Source organism: Cebus imitator, unplaced genomic scaffold, assembly GCF_001604975.1.
Source record: "Cebus imitator isolate Cc_AM_T3 unplaced genomic scaffold, Cebus_imitator-1.0 Scaffold234, whole genome shotgun sequence".
NCBI lineage: Eukaryota > Metazoa > Chordata > Mammalia > Primates > Cebidae > Cebus > Cebus imitator.
In genome coordinates, this window is record NW_016107549.1 from 549,974 (window position 1) to 555,667 (window position 5,694).

The 5,694-nt window shown below is 52.3% G+C and overlaps 1 protein-coding gene across 6 annotated transcripts in view; it reads left to right on the plus strand.

The window, feature by feature from the left end:
- Positions 1–1,857: 1,857 nt before the first annotated feature.
- Positions 1,858–5,694, plus strand: part of RFX1 (regulatory factor X1) — a 52,906-nt gene continuing 49,069 nt past the window's right edge. For 3 of the 6 annotated variants that reach the window (XM_017497649.2, XM_037727537.1, XM_037727539.1), the window contains exon 1: positions 1,859–2,159. The gene's annotated coding sequence lies outside the window, so the exon portion shown is untranslated. Of the gene's footprint in view, positions 2,160–5,694 lie in introns of all 6 variants that reach the window. The other 3 variants (XM_037727538.1, XM_037727540.1, XM_017497654.2) reach the window with 3 other exon arrangements.

The following is a 5,694-nucleotide window of genomic DNA, read 5'->3' on the forward strand; positions in this document are numbered from 1 at the left end:
AGGTGATCTGCCTGCCTTGGCCTCCAAAGTGCTTGGATTACAGGCGTGAGCCACCATGCCCCGCCTGTCTTTGTTTTTTTAGAGGCAGAGTCTCACTCTGTCAACCAGGCTGGAGTGCAGTGGCCAATCTCTGCTCACAGCAACCTCCACCTCCTAGGTTCAATCGATCCTCCCACCTCAGCCTCTGGAGTGGCTGGGATTACAGGTGTGCACCACCATGCCCAGGCCCAGCTAATTTTTGTAGAGACAGGTGTCTTGGTATGTTGCCAAGAGTGGTCTTGAACTCATTGGCTCAAACAATCCTCCTAGTTTGGCCTCCCAAAGTGTTGGGATTACAGGTGTAAGCCACCATAAATGAAGTCACCTTTCTTCACTTTTATAGCCCAGGGCCTTGCACTGAGGAAATATAATGTTGATTGAACTAGGAAATAAACTCAGAGAGGTGGAGTCACTTTCTGAATGCCACACAGCAAGGCTGGCATTAGACTTCATTTTCTTTTCCCCTTCTTGTTCTAGGCCTTCCTGGGATGAGAGCGCAAAATTTAAGAGAAGGCCAAAGAGCTCGGTCATAAGATAATTGATATTTAAATTAAAAAGTTAAAACCTAAAAATATAAAAACTAAAAAGACCAAAATATTAAAAAGAAACATTTTTTAAAACTCAAGATCTAACCCTGAGCTTGCATGACGCATCTGACCTTAATGCATGTGTTTGCGGGTCCTGTTTTTATTTAAAATTGTGATGTTTTGTTCATCATAGATTTATTTTTTCCCATTAATTTGGATGTTTAACAAATACTGAATTAGATTATTATTTATCTTGATGACTGAGTTTTTGCGCCCAAGATGCTCATCCTAGTGCCGACCCTGTTTCTGTCTCTTGTCCTCCTGCAGCACCGGGACAATCCCTTGGGGAAACTGAGGCAAGGAGGAGCGTATGTGTGGGAGAATGGTGGCGGGGGCTGTGGGGAGCTCTCCTGGGCACACGGAGCTCCCTGAGCTGCGCTGGGCGCTGACCTTTACTTATCTACCGCATTTGAAGCCGCTAATGAAGTCCCCCGCCTTGCAGAGACCTTTCCCAGGGCGGGCGCACTGCCTGCGGGGCAGAGATAGCGGCGGTCACCCTGGCAGCGGTGACCTTTTCCGGTTGGAGGGAAACGGGAGGCGGGAAAGGGCGCGGTGGCCGCGACGTCTGGCCGGTCTGGCCGGAGGAGGATGTCGCTCCAGGGGGTGGGAGCTGGAATCAAACCCCACCCCAGCCTCCCGCGTCCACCCAACCCAGGCCTGACCATGGGCAGTAAGGGCGGGGTGCGTGTTTGGTTGGGGCGGGGGGAAGGAAGAACGCCCAGTGACGTCATCGAACCCAAGCCCGGCCTTCGCCGCTGACGTCACAGAGGGCTGCGCTGCGTCACCTCATTCCTCCCCTGACGTCAGCGCGAGAGGCCAGAAACTGGCCCACCGACAGAGAGAAGTCTGGAGGGGTGCTTTCCTTTGTCGCCTTTTTAATTTGGTAAGACATATAAAGTATACGTAGAGCGGACTACAACTCCCAATCGGCCTTGCGTGCCGAGCATGCGCACGGCCTCCTGCCAGAGACCGCGGAAAACCTTTGGTATATTGACGTCCCTTTAGTCGAACCAGGAGGCCGGTTTTCTGAGCGGCAAACCAATCCCGTCCTCACAAGTCCCACCCCTTTAGTCTTAGCCAGCTGCTTCCCTGCGGGAGTGACGGGCCCCGCTGCCTTTGAGGGTTCAGTTTCTTTTGATGGACATTTATATCGATGAATCAGATCGCCAGGAAGTCGAGAGGGTGTTGAAAAGCGTGCCTCGCGACCAATAGTTTAGCGGCAAGGGTTGGCGCCGTCCAATCACTTCTCCCGGCGCCGCCAATCACCCGGGGCCCCGCCCCCAAAACGTGACGTAAGTAGGGTGGGTAGCAACAGTTGCCCCGGTGAGGGAAACGGAGGCGCCATAGCCACGGTAGTCGTGGCGACCAAGCAACCCGGCAACGCGAGTCAACAACAACAACCGCCTGGCCGACCCCCACCCCCACCCCCCCGGCCCGGCCCGGGGACCCCCCAGCACGTCCCGTCCCCTTCCCAACATCGACTCCGAGACCTCCGAAAAGCCTTTCCGCAGACAGAAGTAGGGAGAAGCGGAGGTAACCGGGGCGGCCCAGGGGTGGCTGGCTGGGCAGGGGTGGGCGGCAGGGACGGGGCAGCGGATGTCTCTGTAATCACAGTTCGGGGGGAAGGGGCGGGCGGTCAAAATGGCGGCGCCGACTGTCTGGACCGTGGGGGAGGGGGCCGGGGCCCGGCTGGAACGACACCACCCGCTCCCGTCCCCGCAGCCCGGCCCCCGCGAGGGGCGGGCGCTTTAAGGCCGGCGGCGAGTGGAGGTCGGCCGGCCGGGGCGGGGGGCTTTTATATGTCGGGAGGCGCGAAGGGGCGGGCCTGGGGAGGCTGGGCCAATGGGAGTGAGGGAGGGACGAGGCGGGTCCAAGGTAGGTGGGCGGAGCCAAGAGGGAAGGTGTGGGCGGGGTCGACTGGGTCTCCCCGACCTCCACCTCCGGAACCGGGTGGGGCAGCCACCACCCCGGCCTCCTTCCACATCCTTGAGCGACTCCCTTCTTCCTTAAGAGCCTTGCACTTGTGCCTAGGACTCAGAGCTTGGTCAAGTGCCTGTCCATCTGAGGCCTCAGTTTTCCATCCTTTATAATGGGGAGAATCATTGACATGACTCTTTTTCTGGAGTATAGGGACTCCTTATTCCTTTCAGGAATTTCACCCAGGACGTATCTTTGAACCTTTTCCTGCTATCTACTATTTCTGAATGTGGTTTGATAAAATGTCAGCTAGTCCTGATTTCAGCACTGCAGCCCACTCCTAAACCTGCCACCTTCTCTCTGGGAGGAAACGAGGGGAAGCAGAGTTTCAGGCTCATGGAGGAGCTAGGAGTTGACTTGGATTTAGCTTGGAGGATTTGGTTTGCAGAAATCAAAGTCCATGGCAGGGAGGAGTGATCATGAGGGACTGCTTTAGAGGAACAGAAACCTGAGCGCTTCTTTCTGGGCTGCTGTTTGAGACCTGATGTTCCCTGGTTTGGGGTTGCGGGGGCTTGTTCTTGGCAATGGCGTGTTTCTGGGTCCTGCCCATCAAGGTCTCCCTTACTGGGAAAGGGGGAGCAAAATAGCGCCTGAGGAAGTTTGTTAGATTTTTTTTAAGCTGCTTCTCTTGGCCAGACACATGTTTTTGTGTCAAATGAGTGTCAACCGAGTCACATGTCACTGACAAGGTCCCAGCCTCTGGGGCCACGTGGGCAGCAGCGGTCAGAGGGAAGGGGAAGCTATCCATATTTGTGAGAGGAGAATCTTTGCCACTGCTTTTTAGGGTGATAAGGTCCTGCCAGCTCAGGGAAGAATTTTTTTTTTTAAGTAGCCAGCCAGGCCAAGTTTACTTGGCATATTCTCCGTCTTGCTTTTTGAGCTTAGTGTCGCTGTGCAAACTACAGCCATTTCCTTTTAAATCAGTCAATAAATTCCATGGAAAAGGATTATTTCAGGCTTTTCCCCAAGAGTTTGAGATAAGGCTGGGGGTGGGGGCAGGTTCTCACTTTTCCAGGTACTTCTTGGAGAAAAAAAGGGCAAGGCTTTTTAGAAGAGGCAAGGCTCCTTGAAAGTTAGGACAGGTAGAGATTAATTTTTCAGTAAAACAAACAAAAAATCTAGACATGCCAAGTTGCTAGAAGGATCATCAGCACTTTTTTTTGAGATGGAATCATGCACTGTTGCCAGACTGGAGTACAGTGGCATGATCTGGGCTCACTGCAACCTCCACCTCCCAGGTTCAAGTGATTCTCTTGCCTCAGCCTCCTGAGGAGCCGGGATTACAGGCGGCCACCACCACGCCCAGTTAATTTTTGTATTTTTAGTAGCGATGGGGTTTCACCATGTTGGCTAAAATGGTCTCCATCTCTTGACCTTGTGATCTGCCCGTCTCGGCCTCCGAAAGTGCTGGGACCCGGCCAGTGCTTCTTAGAAAGGCTAACTGAGCAGGCCAGGCATGGTGGTTCATGCCTGTAATCTCAGCACTTTGGGAGGCTGAGGCAGGCGGATCACCTGAGGTCAGGAGTTGGAGACCAGCTTAGCCAAGCATGGTGATGTGTGCCTGTAATCCCAGCTACTTGGGAGGCTGAGGCACAAAAGTTGCTTGAGTCTGGGAGGCAGAGATTGTAGTGAGCTGAGATTGTGCTATTGTACTCCAGCCTGGGCAACAGAGTGAGACTCTGCCTCAAAGAAAAACAAAAGCAAAGAAAAAAAAAGCTAACCGAGCAGAAAGTGATGTTACCAATTATCTGGTCTTGCTGCTTGCCTCAGCCTCCCTTACCCACCAGTTGCATTTACAGGTAAAGGACCTGAGCCCAGAGGAGTCATTTGACTCGAAAGAGAACACTGGGTCGGTTTGCTTGTCCTTGAAACAGTCAGCTTTTCTAGCTGTGTGCTCTTAGCAAGTAACTTAACTTCTCTGGGCCTCAGTTTCCCTCCTTTCATCTAGGGGCAGTAATCCTTGGGAGCCATTTCAATCTCATGTTTTTGTGCTATGGATCCCAGAAAACAATACCTGTTGAACATCAAATACATAGGAATTGCTGAAACAAACTAAATACAAAGTAATTGCTAACATAGTTACGTTGGCCTAAGCTGTTGTGGTGACTGCTGCTTGATGCCCAGCACTCGGAAATACACTGTTGGCTTTTGTTTTATCATCTTGAATGCAGTGAGAGCCCTGGTGGCTTTAAAGGTTGACTTCCTTCTCACTTGCTGGGCCGTGTGGGTTGGTAACAGGGATCCAGGAAGCTGGATACCAGGAATCCAGTTTATAGTGGGAAAGTCACTCCCCTTGCTGCTGAATGGCCTTTCTCCGGCTTTAGGAGAGTCACCAGAAAGAAAACTCCTGGCTTTGCACCCGTGGCTAACTTTGGGTGCACACTCTCCTGGCACTTTGGCAGGCCGAGGCTGGTGGATCACTTGAAGTCAGGAGTTCGAGATCAGCCTGACCAACACAGTGAAACCCCATCTCTCCTAAAAATACAAAAATTAGCCAGGGACGGTAGCACATGACGTAGTCCCAGCTACTTGGGAGACTGAGGCAGGAAAATCTTTTGAACCCGGGAGGTGGAGGTTGCAGTGAGCCGAGATCGCGCCACTGCACTCCAGCAGCAGAGACAGAGCAAGACTTCGTCTCAAAAAAAAAAAAAAAAAAAGACAAAAGCCAGCTGGGTGAGCAGGGATGTGGATGTGGTGGGAAGCTGGGAAGGGCGTCTCTGGAGCTGAGATTCTCACCCTTCTCCTCTGTCATGTACCGGAGCATCTAGGGTAAGGGGATGGCCAGGCTGTGCCTCCCAGAGATGCTGCCTTCATTAGCAGCTGCACAGGATGTGGTCTTCCTAGGCCATAGAGACTTTCTTCCGCGTGCTCCCCAGGCCCATTCTGGACCAGAAGGCATTTCCTGCCTCTGTAGCACAAGCTGGCTGCTGGCAGGAGAAAAGTCTCAGCAGTTCATAGGTTGGAACCAGCCTTTGATGCTCACTAGCAGTGTGTTCTGGTGCTTCAGGCGCCACTGTGTACCTGTCAGTTTCCTTTCTTTTTTTTTTTTTTTTTTTTTTTTTTTTTTTTTTTTTTTTTTTTTTTTTTTTTT